Source organism: Leuciscus leuciscus, assembly GCF_965113295.1.
Source record: "Leuciscus leuciscus genome assembly, chromosome: 8".
Taxonomy (NCBI): domain Eukaryota; kingdom Metazoa; phylum Chordata; class Actinopteri; order Cypriniformes; family Leuciscidae; genus Leuciscus; species Leuciscus leuciscus.
The window spans coordinates 29,482,438-29,508,316 of record NC_138732.1 but is presented as its reverse complement, the minus strand read 5'-3'; the positions used below and the strand labels follow the sequence as shown (position 1 = coordinate 29,508,316).

General features: G+C 44.1%; 2 long non-coding RNA genes across 2 annotated transcripts in view; one reads left to right on the top strand and one right to left on the bottom strand.

The window, feature by feature from the left end:
• Positions 1-1,984: 1,984 nt before the first annotated feature.
• Positions 1,985-25,879, bottom strand: part of LOC309505109 — a 39,537-nt gene continuing 15,642 nt past the window's right edge. The window contains exon 4 of the long non-coding RNA XR_014208282.1: positions 1,985-2,944. This is a non-coding gene — a long non-coding RNA (uncharacterized lncRNA). The remainder of the gene's footprint in view (positions 2,945-25,879) is intronic.
• On the top strand, positions 7,493-9,324 carry LOC309505122. Its single transcript, XR_014208298.1, has 3 exons — positions 7,493-7,573; positions 8,284-8,365; positions 8,695-9,324. It is a non-coding gene; the product is annotated as an uncharacterized lncRNA (long non-coding RNA).

The following is a 25,879-nucleotide window of genomic DNA, read 5'->3' as shown; positions in this document are numbered from 1 at the left end:
ACATTTTTCTTAAATATATACATGCATGTGTTTGTATTTATATTGTGGCCGGGCGGGGAACGACACGACAAAACAAAGACTGCAGTGAGCCCCGGAGGGTGAGTTTATTTGACAATGTGATGGAAAAACAACAATACGGGTGAGTGAGGCGACGACGTCGTCAGTGCTCGGTGCTGGGTGAGTCCTTCCTTCTCAGGTGCTTTCCTAGTGACAGTTGCCAGAGAGGGGTGGGTGCGGGAATGCGCGATCACCCCGGCGAGTGGGTCCAGGAAGTGGATAACCAATCGGTCACGGCGAGTCTGGGGAAAGAGCGATACAGAGATTCGGTAAGTCTTACACCTCATTGGAGATACTTCTCTCTCGTCTGTGCTGAGTTGTCTGCTTATATTGGGATTTGTGCCGTGAGCGATTGGTCCGAGGTGAGTGACTCCAGGTGCTGCTTGTGTGTTGCCAGGGCGACGCTGATTGTTCCTCGGGACTCCCGCCACACTCCCCCCCCCAAGCGACGTCCTGGTCCTGGAGGTGGACACAAAAAGGGGAGACAGGGGGTGGGAGGGGAGTGACCCCTGACAGACCTGAATACGCTGCCCAGGACCGAGAGAGTCCGTCGGCGTTGGTGTTGCTGGAGCCGGCCCGATGGCGCACATCAAAGTGGAAGTCCTGGAGCGAGAGGAACCACCTTGTGACCCGAGCATTCGTATCCTTAGCCCGGGCCATCCACTGCAGAGGAGCATGGTCTGTAAAGAGAGTGAAATGTCGGCCCAACAAATAATACCTCAGCTCCAGGACTGCCCACTTGATGGCGAGAGCTTCCTTTTCTACGGCTGCGTATTTTCTCTCGGCCTGGGACAGCTTACGGCTGATATATACCACCGGATGCTCCTCTCCCTCCTGTATTTGGGAGAGCACGGCCCCCAGACCCGTGTCCGAAGCATCTGTTTGGAGCAGGAAGGGACAGCTGAAGTCCGGAGCACGTAAAACGGGTTCTGTTGTCAGGGCCTGTTTGATGTATTGAAAGGCTTGTTCGGCCTCCTTAGTCCAGCGGACCCGTTCCGGCTGTCCCTTCCTGGTCAGGTCCGTCAGGGGGGCTGCTATAGAGGAGAAACTGGGGATAAAGCACCGGTAATACCCCGCCAACCCCAAGAACGCACGTACCTGGGTTTTGTTGAGGGGTTTTGGGGCGTCCAGGATTGCTTTGACTTTGTTTTCCTGCGGCTTGACAAGTCCTCTTCCTACTGAGAAACCCAGGTACCTTGCTTCGTTCATGGCTAGGTGGCATTTTCGGGGGTTGGCGGTTAGTCCAGCCCGACGGAGCTCGGACAGCACCCTCCGGAGCCGCTCCAAATGGTCCTCCCATGCCTCCGAGTGGATTACCACGTCGTCGATGTAGGCAGCTGCGTAGGTTTGGTGAGGGCGGAGAACCACGTCCATTAGACGTTGAAACGTTGCTGGGGCTCCGTGCAGGCCAAAGGGAAGGGTCCGGTACTGCCAGTGGCCAGAGGGTGTCGAGAAGGCCGTTTTGGGCCTGGCTTCTGTGGAGAGGGGAACATGCCAATAGCCTTTAGTAAGGTCGAGCGTTGTGATGTACCGGGCCCTTCCCAGGCGTTCCAGGAGTTCATCCACTCGGGGCATGGGGTAGCTGTCGAAATCGGAGATCTCATTTAGGCGCCGGTAGTCATTACAGAAGCGTAGGGTGCCGTCCGGCTTAGGCACCAGAACTATCGGGCTGGACCATGGGCTCCGGGACGGTTCAATTACCCCCAGTTTGAGCATCTTCTGTATCTCCTCCTCTATAGCCTGCCGGCGGGCCTCTGGGATTCGATAGGGCCGTTGCCGGATGACGACGCCCGGAGGAGTGTGGATGTCATGGGAAAGGACGTTAGTCTGGCCGGGGGTGTCAGAGAAGATGTCCTGGAACTGACCGACCAGGTGCCGTAGCTCTGCCTTTTGGGCGGCGGAGAGGTTAGGGTTGGTGTCCACACTGTAAACCCGGATAAGTAGAATTTACTTAAAAAAACCAAGGTAACTCGTTGCCTTACATTTTTTAAGTAATGAAGCATTAGTTGAATAAGTGAAGTGGACTACGTTCAATGTACTTAAGCCCATAATGGAATGGAATAGAACATTTAAGTTGAATGTACTTATAACCGAGTTACAGTAACTGAAGATACTTAGTTTAAACAAACAATCATTCCCCACACATTTATTTAACTCAGCTTGTTAAGTAAGCATTACTCCATTACCAATTTTTACAGCACTAGTACAGTAAAAAGCATTTACAGTACTCCACTGTAATTACCAAATACAGTATATACCACATAATTTTACAATATTAAACTTGTCTACAGCAATAAATTGTATTTTACAGGGAATGCTGCTTTTATAATTACATAATTAAAATATTATACATTAAGGTTTCATAAGAGTAGTCACACTAGGAAAAAGAAATCAACATTTTCTGGGTTTTAAAACATTTATTTTGGTTAAAAGCAAAGATCAGAAAATTGCCTTCTGTGAACATGTTGGCTGAATTTTTTTAAACATAAAATGCAATTTTAACACTTTAACAACAAACAGGTAACACTAAGCGCTTAATTAAAGGGATAGTTCACCAAAACATTTTAAATTAGCACATGATTTACTCACCCTCAAGTCATCCTAGGTCTATATGACATTCTTCTTTCAGACGAATACAATTGGAGTTCTATTAAAAATGTCCTGGCTCTTCCAAGCTTTATAATGGCAGTGAATTGCTGTTTCTGTTTTGAAGTCCATAAAAGTGCAAACGAAATCCCATTCAAAGTCTTCAAGTTTTTGCAGAAGTGAGGACACCTGTAGGCTTACAGTGGTGTTCTTTTTTTGCACAACTTGGCCAGTTTTCTTTGAAGTTACTTGTCCTTTCTTTGTTTTTGATCCACGTTCAGGTTTGATTTCAAGAAAGCGTCTAAAAGGCAGAAAAGAAAGAAAAAAAAAACAATGAAATATTATGGACTGAGTTTATATATTTTGACAGAGAGAGACAGCACAAAAGATGTGTAAATATCGTTTTAACGACTAATTTGTTTGGATAAAACTAAACAACATGAAAAAAAATGCAATGTTGGATGTTGTGATCAATAACTGATATTTTTTCTGCCCTGGTTAAAATACATCAACTCAATGTGTCTGTTTACATGCGCACTGTCAACTAACTAAACTTTTGGAGGTGGGGTTGCCAGATTTAAAGTTTTATTCTACTACTTTTGTCTACTCATCACCCAGCTCATTAACAATATCATCCCCTCATCAGGTCCCATCAGAGTATCAGTGTAAAGGCAGTCATAGACTCTCAGTTTATATAGAGCACACATTGCCAGAATCCAGCCCAAACCTTTGTGACAGAAATAATTTAACCTTAATTGCAAGCCTCGCAATGTGAATTGCATACATGACTACATGATAATGTTGTAACGACAATGACTATGACATGCAGTCGCATGCTGTTCAAATTAGTAAATCCTGATCTCCAAGTCTGCTTGAACGGTCAAAATTGCATCTTTGTGGCTCCCCCGAGGGACATTTGAGTCACATAAGGAAACCCTGTTTTCTTAGAATCCCCTCTAAAACCCCCATTTCAGCTCTGGACTCCCTGTGACTTTTACAACCTCACAGACTCGTGACATTCCAGAACACACACACACGTACACACACACACACACACACACACACACACCAACATCCTTTTGTGTTTAACTTAAAAGGTGTGTAACTCAGACTGGTATCTGAACTTCCTGAATGTATGTGTGATTAATGTTGTTTTGATCATATAGTTCTGATCTTCGAGTGTTTGGATCTGAAATGTATTTTTGAAGGATGTTCTCCCAGTAGAATCGCATTCCGTAACCCGAGCTCATTGGCAGGTCATAAAATTTGACCACAGAGCTATCCAGCCCTATGCATGAGATAACAGGGTCGCAACATTCCAACACACACACATACAAACACACTCTGGACTGTGAAACAGAAACCCCCTACAGAAAAGGACTTTTACCCATAAAGTCACTCTTAAAGGTACTAAATATATAAATTTGTGTGTTAAGAGGTGTGTGTAAACCATAGGAAAGCATATGTCCTATTTGTGACATTAATAGAACTGCTATTGCCTATACAAATGCATAATAATGTATCGTTGCATGGCTACAACGCCTAGATTCTATTTTTGATATCTCTGTAATCCTCTCCAGCTAACGGAGTTGAATTCCAATAACAGAATTCAGTGATGCGCATTGTTTTATAAGTTCATATGTCTGGAGAAAATCCTCTCCAGTTAAAGTCAATCATGACTCATTCGAGTGGGCGTGTCTAACCGGACAAAGGAATCTTCCCGCTCGAAAAATCTCGACAGCTGATTCGTCCTACACGAAGGAGGGGACGGCACCTGGGACACTGATAAAAGTCCAAAACCTGCTCTTCTCTTCCTCTCATCTTATCGCTTCCAACTCAACTTCCTCTCTTCGGACCTTCTTCTCCCCGGCGCAGCGCTCCTCCAAGGAACATCTGGAGGAGGCCCTGGCCTTCTCCATCGAACGAACCCATGTTCGAGTCGTAACAGCCGGTCTTTGCAACTAAGATTTCCAGCCTCTCCCATCCCGGGAGACGAATCTGAACTTTCTCGGTAACGTTAAATTCAAGTGAGCCTTTACATCGTTTTGCGAAACGACCCAGAAGACAAAGCTAGACGCAAACCAGCCGGACACGCGCACGCGCGCGTCCCCTTTGCAGCATCACACTGAAAGAGTACCATATCTCGCAAGTATCTTTCTCTCTAACAGCTGATTCCTGGTGTTTAGCTTGTAGGTCTGCGAATTAAGTTACCCTCTATCTCTTAACTCTTTATCTTTCTTTCTTTCATTTCATTTCATTCTGATCATGCTATGTTTTATGTTTTTGTTCGGTTAAATGTTTATTTGTTTGGTTGCATTTTTACGTACGTTTATGTTTGTAGTTTATATAATCTCTAGTGTGTGCCAATTTTATTAATAAACCCATTTATACTTTTAACTGTCTCTGTGTTTGAAAACCCACTTTTTATAAAGTCAATGAAACAAAAGATCTATAAAGCTACAGGCTCTATATTATAAAACTACTTTGAGTAGTTTTAATTTATAAACCCAAAGAGGTTTTGTCTTCGTGGCCAGAAGACAAACTTTCTTGGAGTTTTGTAAACAGGAATACTTCTTCTTAACTGTAATGATCAGACAGTACAGAACGAGGCATTTCCTATAATTGATAAAGTAAATGCATATGCGATTTATGAATTATGACCATGCGTTATAAATATTAATATTGCCAAAATTCCCTATATTCTTGAGCTAATTCGCATTAACCCAGAGGCATTTACGTTACATGTTTAATGGTGGAGAATGCGGGCAGTTTCAAACTTCATTTTTGTGGGCAAATTCAGTTTCAGTTGAATGTGTATTATTGGTATTAATAATTGTAGGCTATACGCGCGTTTTGAATTGTGAGATAAGTCGCTAAGGCGAACTCACCCAGCTGATCGCGGGCACAAAGCCAGCCCAGCTCTGCTAAAACTGCAGTTCATGACATTACATCTGTCTCTGTAAAGACGAAGCAAAACTCTTTGCAGTTGATACATGTAACATGATTTAAACCGACTAAATGAAGACGAAGGATCTCTTTTAGGACGAAGACGTAAATCTGATAGTTTTCAGTCGTAATAGGCCTTATGATATACAATACGTTAACGATAAGCTCCTGGTCAGAAATTGGCCTCGCGATCCAATTTCGTAAACCTACGCAAAAATCATAAAAGTGCTATTTTGATTAATGCTTATGGGAGATGAGCAGATGATAAGTCCTGCTCACAGCTGTTCTGATGCCTGTTGTGCTCACAGCTTAAGTAAATAGATGTTCAATGCCTGTTTGCTCACAGTTTCTAGTGATTAAAACACGAAGTTTTAATACCTGTTTTTATGTAAACCGTTTTATATGTAATGAGTAATTGGAGACCAGTTTTATGAATTAAGAAAAGATGATAATCCCTGTTCTTATTCTAAAACCGTCTCAATGTGTAATGTATAATGTGTAATTCCTGTTAGTCACATGTTGTGAAACTCGCGTCAGTTTTCCGCATGCAACAGAAGCGCAAAACACCACGTGATTCCACAGATAAAAAAATCTGCTGTCTTAACTGCTGAATCACGTCACCGACACTAGAGGGCAGCCTCTAGAGGTGTGGCAGGGCTCAAATTACGCGCCCCCCACCGACGTCATCCTGCGTGAGCGTCGCCTCCCACTGACGTCAGCCTGCGCGAGCGCAACTACGCCATCTCGTGGCGTTCTAAGATAATACCTGCTTTCAATTTCTTTTTCTCTCTGCATTCATTTTCTCTCTCAAATACTTAACTGCATTGAAGCTTAGCTTATGCTGATATTATTTGGAGTTAGACAATTCCTTTTTCTGTTTTTGACTTTCACACTTTAAGTAAAGTTCGAAAAAAAAAAGGGAAAACTTTTCGAATTAAAAACTTAGATTTGATTCACTCAGTTCATTGATAAGGTCCACCTAGGAAGAAGCACGCCACCGTGTGGCGATCTTGGGTCGACTTATCAATATCTGTTTAACCCCCAGCCTGCAATTGAAGTGTCTCATTGCCACCCTTTTTGTTTGATTATTTTTATAATCAATACTAATAACCTCAGTGTTATTGTAAGGATTATAGGAAGTCATTCTGAATTTCAGTTTTGATTATTTTTAGTATTGATACATCACTGTTATCATTCTGATTTTCTTTCCTTCCTTATTATTATTATTTTGGACCTCTCCTTGCATGCTTATTTGAATTTTAATTTAAACTACTTTGAATTTTAATTTAAATTGTGTTCACTAACAACCAGGTGGACCACGGAGAAGGAATACGCCCCTTTCCCTTGTGGCACAAACCCACTGCAGGGCCTATCCCTCTGCCTGCGTCCCAAGCCTGTGTTGTTTATTTGAATTTTATTTCATTGATAATTTTTTTTTTTCTCTTTCCCCAGCCTTTTCAAAGGGGGGGTAGGTTATTCCGATAATTAACCATCGGTTATCATAATTCCTTTGCATTGTATCATTATTTTAGTAAAGCCTTTGCCTCTGACCCCTGCATACATATTTACTCAATTTGATGAAAACAGAAAGCCTTAATTCACTTTAAGTCTAACCTCTCAATCCCTTATTGTGTATCTATTGGCAGGACCCACACTGTAAAAAGGTTTTCAAGCAGTACTTCATCCAATTAATAATTTGTCTTTCAATTCAGTTTACCATTATTTGTTTTATTTTTCAAATAATAATTTTTTCGTTCAAAACATAGTTAAATATAAATATTTTTCATTAAGAGCTCAAATAAGAAATATTTGTTTCGACGAATGTACAATTTCAAGGTTACACACAGGATTGCGCATGGGCATTAAACACAAATCTTCTCGACGACAACAACCACGTCAGCAGACCGCTGTAACCGCTCTTCTACGTGCCGTGGATCACTTTGCTGCTCCAGAGAGAATCAGATTTCATCGCGGATAAACTGAAGTAAGTGAAACAAACAACCATTTAAATGTGCTGCTGTATATTTAGAAGCCTGTACAAGACATGTTGCTCTGCCGAATTTATCTGTTAGATATCGTTATGTAACTTACGTTAGTTTAAAAATGTGTTAGCTAGCTTAGTTTACACTTGGCAAGTTAACGTTAATGTGTCGACGTTAATCAATTCCTGAACGATTACAAAAAGGAACATATACGTTTACCCCTGGCTTATTTTGATTTTACAATGGTAATTAACGTGAACGTTTAATCATTGAACATAACGTTATCTCGATGCAGCGTCATAAGAACGACGTTCTCTGGTTAAAACCGTAGAAACCTGATCAACAACTAAGGAACTAAAGTTAACTTACATGTAAAAGGACTGACGTTCACTTGTGATTAATGGTAACGTTATCTAACACGTATGACTGTCGACACTCACAATGGTCATTTATTTATGGATTGTATGCATAGAAGTATTGCTGCATTGGCGCCAATCGGTTGATGTCGGTTGGTTTTCAAAAAAGTGTAGTAGCAGCCAGAGGACACTGGGGGGGGGGGGGGCAGACATTTTTTCGTGGCGTTAGTAATAGGATTGACACACTATTGAATCATATATTATAATAATTATTATATCAACTGATAACGTATATTGTGCTAAAGTTTGTTGACCATAATGTACCCTCATGCCAAATTTGTACTATCTTGATGCAGGATACTGACACCGATACAAAGAGCACTGAAATATCTCATCCATATGGGAGAAACAGTGGAGGACCTCATCAAAGATTTCCTGGTAAGGAAAGATTACTTTAGAGATGTGAAAATGCTAGATATGGCTGTCCACTTCAAAATTAGCCATCAGACTATGTTCAGATATATGTCTGATAACAGTCTGAAGGCTAATTTCAAATATAGAAACAATTACTTTCAGCTAAAATCAGAGTCCCATGTGCTGGAAAGTTTGTGCAACTTATATTTATATGTCAACAACAAATTGGAGTAAATTTTATAATTAGTTAGAAGTATTAGTATTATGTAAACTAATTTGGGGGGAAACCCAAGCTGTATTGATTCCTTATTCTTTTTTTCTTTTTCTTTTCTCCTTCCTAAATTCTTTTCCAGGTGTTGGAGAAGGAAGAGGCTGAAAACACTCTTCAGAAGAAACCATGGAAATCTTTGTCATCAGAGATGCACAAGCTGTATACCCACAAACATTGGAATCATACTTGAGGGTCAAGAGGTTCTGAGGGACTTGCTGTCTGTCGCAAATGTTGAAAAAGTTGAAAATCTGACACTAAATTGTGGATGTGTGGAAGTAATGTATATAATAATTTAATAAATATCGATTTAATGAAAATTATGTGTCTTTTTTATTTGATTTTGGACAAGATTAATTAATGTTCCTTAATGGGAAATATGTTTTATTGAATCCATATCTTTTTGTTTGTTTAAAATAAATAATTTCTATTAACTTGTATTTTTAAAAATGAGAAATAATTGTATTATTAAATCAATATCTATTTAATTGGAGAAAACAAATAATTTCTAATACATATTTATTAAATGAGAATTTTTGTTTTGATTAAATCTATATATTTTTGTTTAGATCAAAAATAGAATTTAAATTAATTGATTTTTTTCAACAAGAAAAATATGCTTTGTGCCAAGTTTTATAAAATAGTTTTCATAGACATAGAAAATATTGGTAAGGGCAAGTTATTTATTTTTCATTGGCTCAAGTTATAAAATATAGATGTGAACCATTACCCTAAAATTTTTTAATTGGATGAATGAAAATATTTTTTCAGTGCAGTCAGTGCACTGTGGTAATCCAAAAGTCATCCCTGGTGGTTTCCGGTGGGCGGGATCATCTGTCCGGCGTTACTGACACTGCGCCCTGTCTGGTGTTGGGACCGTCGGAGAGTCTGACCGCGCCCGCTGGTTTCCACCTGGATGACCTCTATTCACCCCAGGTAAACTAAAATTTGATAGAACCCATCCACTTATTAGGAACCACAGAATACTAGCTATTCCTTCGGGTGTATTTTAAGTGCTTAGACCCACCTTTCTCTCTCTAAGACACACCTTCTTTCGAGGTCCTGTCCCGATAACCCACGCATCTCCTGGCCCGATCAGGAACTCTCGCAGTGTTAATAAGGCTTAGGCCTCTTTATTTTATTTTATTTTATTTTATCTTATTTTATTTATTTTCCTTAAATAACGCTCCCCGTGTTATTGTTTGTGACATTTCATTACAGACCAATTCACTTCCTTGTGTTGTGTTTCCCTCTGATCTTCCCTACCTTCAACCTTGTCTCTTTCTCCACTCTGTTGTGATTTGTTTCTTTCATTTCACTTAGACACAGAACCTAAGAGAGACCCCAGGAAAGCCGAATAATAGAGTGATGATCAAAACGGGCGTCGCTAGACGACCCCCCCAGGCTACCGCCTGTCCAAATTTCTATTGTGGGTTTCATCCATACCCACGAAATTGGCTCAGCTAACTGTCGGCATCAGTTAGCCCCGAAATTCTCATAAACGGCATAGCCCGTATGAGTATAGCTCATTAACCCTAAAACAAACTTGCATTGTGTCTCTTTTTGTGTGTGCTGTGCTTCTCTCACCACAGTAAGCAGAGATGTCGAGCTAACCCAGAAGTACGACCACGAGCAGCTGGCCAAAATCTTCGGAAAACTCGCACTCAACCTCGTCAACAAGGCCCGGGCCAGCGAAAGGCTCAGCCTCGACATGGAACAGAAGGCAGCCGCACTACAGCTCCAGGCCACAGAAGCCCGGAAGGACCGAGCCCACACACAGAGTCGGCTAGACCAGCTAATCTTCCTGACCGAGGAAGAGGACGAGACGGACACAACGCTACAACAGGAAGTTGAAAGACTTCAAAAAGCCCTGGACGATCTTCGTCTGCACACAGATCAAAGACAGCAGTCGGAGGAAAACACCCGGAAGGAACTCAACGAAAGGCTCCAACGGGCTGAAGCTCTCCTTGAGAGAGCAGAGACTAAAATCCATCAGCTCATTCAGCAGAGACACGATCTCGAAGACGAACTAGACATGGTTCGCAGAGAACTGAGACATGCTTACAGTTTCAACCGCGACCGGGAAGGGGAAGAACATCTCACACCATTTCCCCCTTCCAGCGAGTCTGCGCCTTTCAGCCACACACCCAGAGCTGAAAAGGGGGGCGAAAGCCCACTGCACAACACCACGCCTGTCAGCCAAACACCAAGAGCTGTAAAGGGTCAGAATCCTCTCCAGACGGATTGGGCCCCCAGCAACAGCTCTCGTCCAACAAACCTCGACAAGATGGCCAGAAACATTCCTACGTTTGCCGGAGACCACAGTGTTCACGCATACCTTCAAGACATTGACTTTCACCTGCAAACTGTCGCCAACGCGACAGCTTGGGACAAATTGTACCTGGTAAGAATCACCTCAAGCAGAGAGGTGCGTAGTTTTCTGGATCGCCAACCACAGCCTGTCAAAGCAGATTACAAGCAACTGCGACAAGCGTTGATCCGCGAATTCTCTGACCCAGAATCAGACCAAGGGTTTATAACGGCCCTCGACGTGAAACAGGCCCGACTTGAACACCCACACTCCTATTATGACCGACTCCGACAAACGTTCTTCGGAGCAACCAACACACCAGATATGGAAGAAGATATAACCTTTAGAACTTTGTTTCTGCGGAACCTGCATAGCACCGTGAGTAAACATCTCGGTGTGCTCGTCTGCCCACGAACCATGTCTACTCGAGAACTCAGAGACTTAGCCCACAAGGCTTACACCAAGCAAAGGGCCATGGATGAAAAGACGGTAAAGACACACACAATTCACTCCGTCTCTGAGCACCGCTCAGAACCAGACAGCAGGTGGCGGCACGACTGTGACGGTGCCCGTCCAAAGCGTCGGACCGACCGCTCAGAAAGATTCTGGAACCAGCACCACCCGCCGTCCAGAACTCCAAGCCCAGACCGTCGAAACTGGAACCACTCTCCCCAGAACACTGGTGAGCCCGAGTCTTCTTACATCACAGATGAAGACAGTGCAGCCACGTCTGACACAGACACAGAAAACGAACACTGACACCTACTGCTTCAAGGTCCTGACTGACCTGCAGTTGAGTAACCAGACCAATGTCTGCGCCACATACATACCACCATCACGATTGCAGTGACCACACAGCACGAACGAACTTTACCAACTACACTGCACGCCTCAGAGCCGCTAAACGCTACCTCCGCTGTGTACAAAGAAAGTCATGCGGGCCTCTGATGAACAGACTTTTCCTATGCCACCACTTACCCCTCCACCACCCTCGCAGGCAATCCGAGCTCACTGACAACCAGTGCCTCAGACAGCTGTCTGCCACCACGCACATGTTGCGTTCACAAAACTTCAATACGCATTGTGCACCTGTTGCCATCACAGCGCCACAGCTTGTAAAGCCACAAAGCACAAGGGGGGGCCAGGCGTAACAATGACGCCACATGTGCCAAAAAGCCATGCATGGGACATCAAAGCATGTGGCATACCAACCTCAGCGAACCAAAAAGACTGTCCTAAACCAACCAAGGGCCACCCTCGCTGAAATTTTTCCTCCCTTTCTCTCTCTCTCTCCCTTTTGCCTCTAACAGGATGCTGTGGTGGCTCGCGAGAAAGCAGCCACGATCGGACATCACCTCACCAGGTCTGGCATCCGGCATCGCATGGAGAGAGCAGCCCCGGTCCTGACTACCAAGGCAGGACCCACACTCAGAAAGTGTACGTTCGACTCAAACCCAGCAACGTCGAAAGAGCACACTACCTCAACAACAGCAAACATAGTCACAGTAAGACGGCCTGTGGCCGAAATTCAGACCTAACTTCCACAGCTAAAAGAGCCAACCTACCACGAAAGCGACACACAACTGTTCTCGGTTCCAAACCCGCACGTGTGTACTTTGACTAAAGACATTCATTATCTCTGCCCTAGCAACACCTTCCTCAGAGACACAAGCAGAGATTGTAGGTGAACGATGGCTTGCTAACACACCTGCGCACACAGCCACTGTAACTCACGACCAGCATGACACTGCCACACGTGTCAACATGCTCAACCAGAGTTTGTCAATTCAAGTACCAACAGGTGCCATCCCACACCTTGGTGACCTGTCATGGTACCATCTTACGAAAACACCCTGAGCCAGACAGCACTGGAACTCCCAGCCTCCAAGAACTACAACTTCACCTTAGATCCAGAACTGGACCTCTGGTTTGAGGGGGTCCCAACTCATGAACATGGCTCCTGTCAACACAGCCCTCCAAGCATGGGCAACCGCCCAGCCTGAATACCTCACCTGCGTCCAAATCTGGACCGCAGCTGACACTGTGCTGTGCCTCTCCACGGTCACCGACCACACCCCGACACTCGTCTTGGCTTTCATCCTGTACAGGACTCAACGAGATGTGAACATCTGCAGCCAAGCTCACGAAAGCCGTGCCCAAGGTCTCAGAGGGAATCCCCGGAAAGGGGGTGCCAAGTCAGAGACCACGCCGAACCTCATCGAGCTGAATCCTCAGCTTCTAAGGACCACCTGCTATCCTACCATCATGATCCACCTGTCATCCATTGTGCTAATTTGTTGTTCGATGAAGTCCATCCCCGGTCTTCATCTAACAAAAAGCGGGGAATATGTAACGACAATGACTATGACATGCGGTCGCATGCTGTTCAAATTAGTAAATCCTGATCTCCAAGTCTGCTTGAACGGTCAAAATTGCATCTTTGTGGCTCCCCCGAGGGACATTTGAGTCACATAAGGAAACCCTGTTTTCTTAGAATCCCCTCTAAAACCCCCATTTCAGCTCTGGACTCCCTGTGACTTTTACAACCTCACAGACTCGTGACATTCCAGAACACACACACACACACGTACACACACACACACACACACACACACACACACACACACACACACACACACACACACACACACACCAACATCCTTTTGTGTTTAACTTAAAATGTGTGTAACTCAGACTGGTATCTGAACTTCCTGAATGTATGTGTGATTAATGTTGTTTTGATCATATAGTTCTGATCTTCGAGTGTTTGGATCTGAAATGTATTTTTGAAGGATGTTCTCCCAGTAGAATCGCATTCCGTAACCCGAGCTCATTGGCAGGTCATAAAATTTGACCACAGAGCTATCCAGCCCTATGCATGAGATAACAGGGTCGCAACATTCCAACACACACACATACAAACACACTCTGGACTGTGAAACAGAAACCCCCTACAGAAAAGGACTTTTACCCATAAAGTCACTCTTAAAGGTACTACATATATAAATTTGTGTGTTAAGAGGTGTGTGTAAACCATAGGAAAGCATATGTCCTATTTGTGACATTAATAGAACTGCTATTGCCTATACAAATGCATAATAATGTATCGTTGCATGGCTACAACGCCTAGATTCTATTTTTGATATCTCTGTAATCCTCTCCAGCTAACGGAGTTGAATTCCAATAACAGAATTCAGTGATGCGCATTGTTTTATAAGTTCATATGTCTGGAGAAAATCCTCTCCAGTTAAAGTCAATCATGACTCATTCGAGTGGGCGTGTCTAACCGGACAAAGGAATCTTCCCGCTCGAAAAATCTCGACAGCTGATTCGTCCTACACGAAGGAGGGGACGGCACCTGGGACACTGATAAAAGTCCAAAACCTGCTCTTCTCTTCCTCTCATCTTATCGCTTCCAACTCAACTTCCTCTCTTCGGACCTTCTTCTCCCCGGTGCAGCGCTCCTCCAAGGAACATCTGGAGGAGGCCCTGGCCTTCTCCATCGAACGAACCCATGTTCGAGTCGTAACAGCCGGTCTTTGCAACTAAGATTTCCAGCCTCTCCCATCCCGGGAGACGAATCTGAACTTTCTCGGTAACGTTAAATTCAAGTGAGCCTTTACATCGTTTTGCGAAACGACCCAGAAGACAAAGCTAGACGCAAACCAGCCGGACACGCGCACGCGCGCGTCCCCTTTGCAGCATCACACTGAAAGAGTACCATATCTCGCAAGTATCTTTCTCTCTAACAGCTGATTCCTGGTGTTTAGCTTGTAGGTCTGCGAATTAAGTTACCCTCTATCTCTTAACTCTTTATCTTTCTTTCTTTCATTTCATTTCATTCTGATCATGCTATGTTTTATGTTTTTGTTCGGTTAAATGTTTATTTGTTTGGTTGCATTTTTACGTACGTTTATGTTTGTAGTTTATATAATCTCTAGTGTGTGCCAATTTTATTAATAAACCCATTTATACTTTTAACTGTCTCTGTGTTTGAAAACCCACTTTTTATAAAGTCAATGAAACAAAAGATCTATAAAGCTACAGGCTCTATATTATAAAACTACTTTGAGTAGTTTTAATTTATAAACCCAAAGAGGTTTTGTCTTCGTGGCCAGAAGACAAACTTTCTTGGAGTTTTGTAAACAGGAATACTTCTTCTTAACTGTAATGATCAGACAGTACAGAACGAGGCATTTCCTATAATTGATAAAGTAAATGCATATGCGATTTATGAATTATGTAACGGAGAGCAGATCACCAGTTGCATGGTGATTAAATCAAATTAATTAATGCAGTCTAAATCTACAAAACCCCTGTCTCGCTCTGACTCAAGCTATTCTCACATTCCAAAGCACTCTCATTTACGACACCTCTGCTGTTTTGAGATTGCTCTGCGCAAGACGTGCAGCCCAAACGGCGCCGAAAAATGGTGTAAATCATTGACTATCTCTCACTCTACATGATCTCTTACGTCTAAACCAACAGAGACCGTCTGTTTATGGCCGGGAGAGCCTCACGCTGACCAATGAGAGCGATCCCGAAAGCACTCCCCCCTAGGGAGTCCCTCGGACACTGATTTACACATAGACACTAATTAACTCTTCACAACAATAAAACAGTGTTGTAGAGACCAGATGCCCGAAACATGTGGTCTGTGCCTAATACATCAATCCAAAGAGCCAAACGCACGCACACACATAAGCCTCACCCGCAGCGACGGGGACAAGAGTTCAGCGGACGGGTATGAACTTTCAAGACGCACTCACATACACACACACAGAAACACACGCAGATCCCACCACGTGGGACCAAAATCCTTGTATGAAATATTTTAAATGTATTTTCTTGATGTGTGTCTGATCCCCTGTCCCAAATATTATGCCTATGTAGTTTGTTGGCCTGTAATCACTCTGTGGTGTCCACAATTACAAGAAATGATGTACCTCCTTGATTTTAGATATTAGAACTGTCATTCGCGGTATTGCCGTGTTCCACGAACAACAACGATGCTGAATCTTTAACACAAAATATCAGAGAATGCATTGTTTTATTAAATACCAGTGGTATTAAGTTATGGACGAATTCATCGTTCAAAACCCCGCGGAAAAGGAGGCGTATAGACCTCAAAACGTCAGGAGGTGGGCCCATACGTTGTTAAAGACGATTGGCCCACGTACGTGAGGGAGGCGTGAGTTTAGCCCTTTAAAATTGCGCGCCCCTTTCCTCTCATTGCAGTCCGCCAGAGAGAAAGAAGACACGCCTCCTTCCCTCAAGGAAGCTCCGCTCGCTTTTATTTTCCTTTTATTTCCAAGTCTTTTCTTAGAACTACTATAGTATAGTCTTCTGAAACCAACCCACAAAACCAACTTAAGGCTAAAGATAATCTTTGCTGAGTCTTCGCTCGCTTCAAGTCGCCATAGCAACCAGAACGCTGTGACCACGTGATCCAGGTGTCTTTATCCAACACAGACGAACGCACTCAAGGAAGGCCGATCTTTCAAACAGAGTAACGTAGATCTTTTAAATTTGCAATCTGAAGGAAATGCTGTTTAAAGTTGTCTAAATATTACTGAGAAACGTTGGGGTTTTGTGGTGAATGACTAAACTGTTTCTATCCCTCTCTCTAAATTCTCTTTCACACACACAAACATACACGTTCACACACACACACACACACACACATACTCTCACCCACGTGTGCCGAGATAAACACACTACCACGTGCTCACGGAGCGACACACCCACCTTACAAACGCTACCATCTCCACATTTCACACACACACCTAAAATCATTCGTATCTCAACTATTAGTTTCCTCTCGCTGAGTTTCTCTCTCTCTCTCTCTCTCTCTCTCTCCCAAATCTCTCTCTAAAACCTTTTTATTTTGTGGTATCTCTGTATTACGACCGTTATATTGCCTGTTTTGTTTATGCATTTTTACTCCTGCGTGATTTAAAATAATTGTGTAATCGCTAGCTTGTTTAAATAAACTTTGTTAAATCATTTGAATTAAGTTTGCCTGTTTTGTTTCAAATTCTGAGTCCCTGATGAGTGCAGATTTTACCTTATAAGCTCTACGATTGGTTTTATTCTTAAAAGAAACCTAAAATTGTCTAAAACACGGAGATAATTATCTTCTTTGTGGCCACAAGAAAGTGTTATCTGTCAGTGTTAAAGACGCCCGATTTCTGTTCATAAAGTATACATTCTGTCCGCTGGACGGCCAGTCTGCATGGTAAATGAACAAACTCAACTTCTACCTCAAATTCCCCCAAATTGAGTAAATGCTACCCGTCTCTATCAGTGATTATTACAAGTAATTGTGTAATCGCTGATACGAGCCGAGATTTTGACCTATTCCCTAATTTGAATAAATTAATTTATGGAAGCAACAGATGCATATTCACATTGATGAATATTACCGCTAATTTGAGCTAATTAATTCCCCAACACAAAGTCATTGTTGTTACATAAATATTGGTTTTTTGAATGCGGGCACTCTCATACTCAGTTTTGATACAAATTGTGCAATTTGATATTCATGTGTGATTTTTGAAAGTTTAACGTTTTTGTGCGCGTTTGAATCTTGTAACGTTACCGAACAAGTATTGAATTACTGAATAAGTCGACTCGAAAAACTGATCAAAGGGCAAAAAGCCATAACCCACCAGTTAAGTCTGGTCGTGGAGAAAAACTGCAGTTAAGTTTACAGTATTGTTGCGAGTCCAAAATTAGAGGAAAATAAACATCTCTTTTGCTTGACCGTACATGTAATTCTGTTTTAATACCTGTATTGGAACAAAGGAGTCCATCAGGCATTGTTACCGGTATTTCTGTAAACCCCGAGAGCAAAGTAAGCTACTCCGGTCAGAAAGAATATATTCTATTGTATGTCGCTAGCAACGACACTTACGGGTTAAACCACTGGCTTTGCTAAACCAGCAAGAAACCCACGTTATAGTTCTGCACGGAACAGAAACAAAAGATCCGCCGTGATCTCTCAAGAATTTATTTGCAGTGTGATTTTTGTGTTTGCAAAAGGTCTGCGTGACCTTTTTAAAGAATTTATTTGCAGTGTGATTTTTGTGTTTGTAAAAGGCCTGCACGCGTGAAATTGCGATCGCTGAAGTCAATCTTACAGGCGTGTATTGTTCTCATGTTTTAAATTTACCACCTCGTGTCTTTGTTCCGCGTAAGCGCAACACTGCCACCGCGTGGTCGACGACGGGGTAAACACCCTTCGGCCATTTCCTTCCGCCTTGATTTTTGGTGATAAAAAAATAAAAAAATAAATTCGCGGTCGTAAGTATCTAAGACGCTGTTTAAATACATATTTGTATTTACAGCTCGCTAAGTTCGTTTAAAACAACCCTTGTATTTTGGACTGAGACAGTTTATTGTGAATTTAAATTCCCAGAAAGGAAACCGGAAATTATAGAGTGTCTCAATCCAAAAGCACTGATAGTTCACCCGGAAGAGGACAGTGCCCCACGTGGCCACACCCCTCCAGGTCAACTATCCCTCTTCTCCTCAGGGCCACTATTCATAGATGCCACCTACGTCACTACAAAAAGAACGCCGCCATATTTGCGACCGACTCGCCCGGTATGGCCGCCCAGTTTGCCCATTTGAATGAGAGAGAGACAGAGATACCTGGAGAAAAATTCTATTTTAGGCTCCGATCCTTATTTGTTACCCCCAGTTTTCTTTAGTCCATTATTATCTGCCCCAGGCTTGCCCCAATTGGGCTTTCATGATATAGAAATACTTAAGTCATAGAGCTTCATGGCGCGCGTTCATGAGAGTCGAGGCGATGTCATGAATGAATCTATGAATCTGCAGATGTTCGGCTGGCATGAATGAATCTATCTAATCCGTCCATCAGCACAGCCAGAGACATCAGCCGAATATCATAAAAGACTGCCTTATCTGTCCGAAAGAACAGATATTCAATTACAGAGAGAAGGTTTAATACACACAAATATCGAAATGAAAGAATCTTTCGAGTCGAATCTTTTTGAATGATTCGGCTGCGATTAAAAGCTATCAAGAGGTAAAGCTCATCAGTGATTATAACGACTTAAATTGCAGTTTGTTCGTCACATAAAGCTATCATATGAATAAATAACGATATTAATATAACGGACGAGTCGTATTAGATCACTTTTATGATACTTTTGTGATGTTTTTTTGTCTTTTATTATTTTTATTTTTTGCTTGTACAGCCCCCAGTAGGCTAATGTTACTCATTCACTTTCATTACATCGACAAGAAGAGTCTCCATTAGGCTACATATTCAAAAATGTCCCTTTGTCTTCCACGGAAAGTAAACTTAAGGATTTGCACATGAAGGTGAGTAAATGACGGCAGAATTATCATTTTTGGAAGAACTAGTCCTTTAATATGCATTTCAAGGCTGAGATTATGCATCGTCTGCAGAGCTAACGTTAACGTTACTTACACAAAATAACATCTAAAGCGCATGTGACGAAGACAATATCTTTATGAACTTCAGAAAAATATTGATTAGATTTAGGTAGGTATTAACTAACAGACAGACAGACAGTTATATGCAAAACAACCCCAAATCTTACTAACTTACCATGATAAAGTGCATTTAAACAGATCCAACAATAAAATGAAGACAAAACATTATCTGTCGATATCTGTCTGTATAATGTTGGCCACTGAGAGTATAATGGAAACATAATTAACCACAAACCAACATGAGACTTCAAGTCTTTTAAATAAATGTTTCTCTCTTCTCTCTTCTTTTGGTATAGAATAAAATACCTGTTCAGGGTTCCTCTTTCGGCTGTTGTTGCAGCCAACTGCACAACATATTGCAGGCATTACTGAGACCGGCGGTCGCAAAGATGGCGGTGCAAAGCTACAGTGACGTCATGTGAATCGAATGAATACCCTGCTGTGTTTTCCCTTTCTAAATCTACCTTGATGATTCTGTTTGGGTTTATTCCCATTTTAATAATCATCTAATAACAACTTCAATGTTATAGTGATTATTTTATTTTGTTGTTGAAAGCCTTCTATTTCTCTAAAAAAAAAAAAAAAAAAGGAATTTTTTTTTTTTTCAATCATCATAGCCCCTGAGAAAGACAGAGCCCCCTAGTGGAAGCTCCCTGTCCAAGTCAGCTTTCTACAAATTTACTCTGTTGAATTTCATTCCATAGATGCTGATTTCGAATGATTAGTTTGTAATCATTACAAAATAACTTAAGTGTTGTTTGATTGTTATAAATAACCATTCGAATTCTCTGTTAAGGTACCCCAGGATTATTTGGATTTGATTTTAAGCCAATTTTGAATTAAAAGTTTAAGTGTGTCCAACAGTTAAGGCGAACCGACGAGAGGAAGAGCGCCCCCTAGAGGCTCTATTAAACCACTACAGTGGTCTGCCGCACCGCTTCTCCTGTTTCCACCTACATCGAGAAACCGCTAACCTTCTTCTGTTTCACCTTTAACTGACAAGACCATACACCCCTTTAATTCGGTTTTTCCGCTTCAAGGTTGGTTTAATTTTACTTTGTTTTTATTTTTTTCTCTCCTCTACGAAGTTTTATTTTGTTATTATTGTTTTACCACATAACCCATTTGGTGTAAGCAAGAAATCTTAATTCACTTTAAAGTCCCTTGTTTCACTCCATGTTGTGGCTCTTAAAGGCAAGAATCTCAGCACTTGCAGTGGACTAGGAAAGTCCCGGTTTGACCTCTGTGGGTGAGTCTCCCGACTGACGTTTCCGACACTGACCGTGCGGTGACCCTTGAGTTTCTCTTACCTCTGCCACGGGCGGCGGCACGCAGTGCGTGACCTCAGCAATCCGGTGCTTCGGAGTGTCAGCCATAAAAACCGACGCAAGAGTCAATTGTTGGGACCGCTGCGCAAACACTAGGCAGACCCTGCCATCGTTCTGTGACGCACTCACCTTTGCATTGCGTTTGGTTGGTTGATATCTCCGGAACTACTAGGATTGTGTTAAAAGTCACCCTGTTTGAGGGGTCGTGTCCGTGAGCAGAGTAACGGAGAATCCAAGGTCACGGCGGCCAGGTGTTCGGGGCGCCAGGAAGGTTGACCGCGCTCGGGGAGGGCCGGCCGGGGCGACCTCCGTCCATTTCAGGTAAGACTAAATCATTTAAAAAAAAAAAAGAAAACTCTGCCTCCCACTATAAGCCACATAATCTTAAATATCTCCCCCAAGGCACATCCTTTGTGCTATTAGTGTCCAAATTACAGCTCAGATCAAATCACTGATATTTTTGTTTTTGTTTTTGTGTTCAATTTCTGTTTCTTCCTCCCCTTTAAATCCTCGCCTACTCGTGCCTTGCATGTTCTGTGGTAACTTGTTTTTCAGTGCACCAACGAGACCCCAAAAGGCTAAGTAATAGAGGGACAACTGAACAGTCTCTATTCCGGGTCCTATGCTGACCCGCCTAACTGTCTAAAGTCATACCTAAAGGCATACCGTCCTACAGTTTATTAGCTTCACGACACGATTGCATTGGCCCTTCTTGTGTGTGTGTGTGTTGTGTTTTCTCTCGCCTACAGTGAGTCAACATGTCGCGCTCATCCAGCCCTGCGGCTCACTGGAGTAGCCTAGAAGCGTGGCTGTCCGCCATGACTTCCGGCTGTCTATCCAAAGACTTCGGTGACCCAAAACTCCTGACCCAACAGGAACTGGACAACAACGTGGACCAGATCATGTCCCAGGACCCCACGCAGGCCTACAGTTCAAAAGAATGGAGTCGCCTCATCGGGAGTCTCTCTCACTACCTGGTGTCCCAGGCACGTCTGCTGGAGGAGGACAAAGCCCAGCTGGAAAAGGACAAAGCCAAGCTGGAAAAGGACAAAGCCCAGCTGGAAAAGGACAAAGCCAAGCTGGAAAAGGACACCGCTGGACTAAAGACTCAGCTAAAGGAGGCCTGCAAACAAAAGGAGCTGGCACAACAACAACTGGACGAGCTACTTCTGGGAACTGAGGAGGAAACACACCCGGAACTACAACAGGAAGTGGAAAGACTACAACAGGAAGTGGAAAGATTACAGCAGGCCCTGGAGGACCTGCGTCTGGACACGGACAGGACAGTGGAGGCGGAGAAACAGACCACGGCTGCCCTAAATTCCAAGTTGCTACGTGGAGAGGATCTGCTAGCAAGAGCACGCACAGAATTAACGGACAGAGACGCTAGAGTCAAAGTTTGTGAAACATTTTTGCAGAAAGCCCGAGCTGAAATTGACGAGCTCATCCAACAAAGACATGAGCTTAAGGGCGAGCTGGACATGGTCCACTGTGAATTCAAACATGTGTACGACCTACAAGATAAGCGGGAGGGGGAGACACACACCACCCCGTCTCTCCTTACCCGCGAACCTGCACTTCACAGCCAAACTATTAAAGCTAAAGAAGAAGAGGAAAGCCCACGCCCTGACACTCTCTCACCTGCTGGCCCCGTCCCGGAAAGACGAGCCACCAGTCACCGCACAGCCTCTAAAGAACTGGACAAGCTGGCAAGAAACATCCCTACATTCAACCCAAATCCAGCAGGTGGCAACGACGTGCACTCTTATTTAACCGATATTGAATTTCACTTGCAAACTGTGGACAATGTCACGACTTGGGACAAGTTATATCTCCTTCGGACCACTTCTGGGCGCATCGTGAGAAGTTTCCTGGATCGCCAGCCAGAATCCGTTAAAACGAACTATCCACAATTACGACAAGCCCTGATCCGTGAATTCTCTGATCCAGACTCGGACCAAGGCATTATTGCGGCAATGGACCTCAAACAAGCTCGTCTGGAAACGCCGCAAGCCTACTACGAACGTCTGCGGCTCGCCTACTTCGGACCGAGGAATGAGGCACACATGGAAGAGGACGTGAGTTTCAAAACGCTTTTTCTGCGGAATCTCCACCCAAGTCAAAGTGCGCACCTGGGCGTTCTAGTCTGTCCACGGACCCTGTCAATTCAACAGTTACGTGACCTGGCCCACAAAGCGTACGTAAAACAAAAGACTGTGTCTGAAAAACCTGTAAAATACCCCACAGTGTGTGCCGTCGCTGCGCCCGGTCCAGAACTTGCCCTGGAGGGTGCACAGCCTGCCAACTACGAACCCGGCAACAAACAGTCCCGACCGTTCCAAGCCGGCAGAGGACAGCGAAACCGGGGAGGTGTCCGCCCAAGGCCGCAAAATGATCGTTTCGGTGGATCCTGGGACCGGCATCGCTTCCCCCACAACCAAAAAGGCGGAGGCAGCTGGGAAGCCGACCGCAACCCCAGAAGGGGCCGACCCCGATCTCCCCGAACCACAAGCCCAGATCAACGGCCAAGGGACCCATCTCGACATGACAACGGTAAAGTCAAAATGGAGCCCACACCCGACAGAAACAGTGCAGCCACGCCCGAAGAAGCAGAACTCATAAGAGCACTGAGAAATCTTGTCCAAAAGAAACCTCACAAGGAAGACAAAGATAAACCAGACACCGCATGACTAGCCCACAGGCCTGAAACCAATGCTCCTCACGCTGACAGCCCACCTGAAACTATTGTTAAACCTCAGACTGCTGAACTCGCTGTCACATCACAAAATGACAGCTCCACTCACTCCCTCAAACTGACAGCCCCGCAAAACACCGCTGTCGAACCAAAGACTATCGAACTCGCTGTCACATCACAAAATGACAGCTCCACTCACTCCCTCAAACTGACAGCCCCGCAAAACACTGCTGTCAAACCAAAGACTATCGAACTCGCTGCTGCATCACCAAATGACAGCTCAACTCACTCCCTCCAGCTGACAACAACACTTCCTGCACAAGACTGCAGCAGCTCTCACAACAAAATGCCAGACAGCGCTGTCCTAGTAATCTGCACCAACAACGAGACACTAGAGACCTACCCCCACTGCTTGTCAATCAACACACAAGAGCCCATGCCACAACTCCTGGGCAACCTCATTGAGAGAGGAGTGGCACGAAAACTGTACTTAACCATCACCTTAGAAAAGGAAATGCAGCTCGAAGCCCTGGTGGACACAGGTTCTGACCTAACGCTAATTTCTGCTCAACTATTTCAAAAACTCAAGTGTGAAGCGCAAAGACAAAACCGAACTCTTAAATTCCACACTTGTGAGCTGAACGTGCAGTCATACAGCCAGAACGACATCCAGCTAAAGAACTTAGCTCCCATTCACCTGGCAATCGGTCCTATGAGCGTAGTCCACCCTGTGTATATTTCCCCTGTGAACACTTATCAATTTCTCATAGGCAAGGACCTGCTGGACCGTTTTGAACCCTTGTTGGACTTCAAGCATCTACAAATTTGGGCTCAGGTGCGCGAACCCCTCCCCCTCCAGCCGCACAAATCCATTGAGCCAGAATGCCAAGCCACAAGGATCGTGGAAATTCCCTCAGCCAGACATGAGGATGAAATCCCCACAGCTGTTCAGGGTTCAAGTTCGCTACTCTGCACGTTCAGAACAACGCCAGACTCCGATAATTACTGCCCCCAGGTAAAAACTCCCCTGCAGCTGCAGGACGTAACCGCAACAGACATTATCCTGGCACTATGGGCAGACAACTCAGCTATAAGCTTGTCACTATTCAATGCCATTCTTGAAAAGACTCCAGACCTGCCCTACACCTGTAAACGCACCCGTTTCCCTTTGAACCCAGAACCAACCTCATTGACATCTGCCAAAGGGATCTGTGCCTTGAACTTGACATGGAATCACCGGCACTTGACCCATTACTTCCTGATCCTGGAAGACCCAGCTCACGACGTCTACATTGGAGCAGACATCTTGATTCGCCTCAAGGCTCATGTGGACATGTTTAATGAGGTTGTATGGGCTCCATTGATTTCACTGCCACCTGTTCCCATCAGTCATGACAATCTACTGTCAGGTCAGACCATCCCTGAAGTCTGTACCCTCATCAACGAACAAGGAACAGTCATACCTGCTTACACGAAAGGCGTCGCCGTGCGCCTCAACCTGCGACAGGGCCAAACCCTAAACCACACACTGGCTTTCTTCCAACATTCACCTGAATGTGTAGAACTCGGACTCACCCTCGAAGCCACACCCCTCACTGAAGTGTCATCTCGGGTAGTCTACATTCTGTTCAACAACTGCACCGCAGCTGACATCAACATCCCCAAAGCCTACCGACTGGGATGGCTAGTCAGTAATGACTTTCATGACTTTGAACTGATACTACCCGTAATAGGGCCTATTCCACCTGCACTGATACCTGAGGGACATACTGACAATACATTGTTCACAGCACCCTTCCAATTCATTGCCATCACATCTGTCATGTCGGTAGCCAAACACCGTGTGTGCAGAACAGAGCTGACAGAGGATCAACACCTCACAGTGTACACAGTCTCCCACCAGCCCGTCAGTGAAGCTGACGCACCTGCCGTGCCGGTTGAAACCAACCCGACTGATGACAAACCAACAGAGGAACCATACCAAGGTTTCGAAGTGCAAGTGCAACAAATTCTACAGGATGCTGATGCCCTTCAGGATGATGCAGACCGCCAAAGACTAAAACAAGTCCTATACAAGTTCAAAGAATCATTTGCGAAAGACTCTTTAGACTGTGGTCTGACGGACCTCCACACAGTGCGTATCCCCACGCACCCCGAGGCTCCGCCCACCTTTGTCAAGCAATACAAGATTCCCATCGCCTCACACGAACCGGTGCGGGAAATCATCGAATCAATGCTTGAGAAAAATGTCATTCGAGCCTGCAACAGCACATACTCTGCGCCACTATGGCCTGTTCTCAAGCCTAATGGAAAGTGGAGACCGACCATCGACTATCGCAAATTAAATCAACAGGTGCCATTGTCACGATGGCCCATGACTCAGCTGGAACAGGAAATCCCACAAATCAGAGGAACCACCATCTTCTCTACACTCGATGTGGCCTCT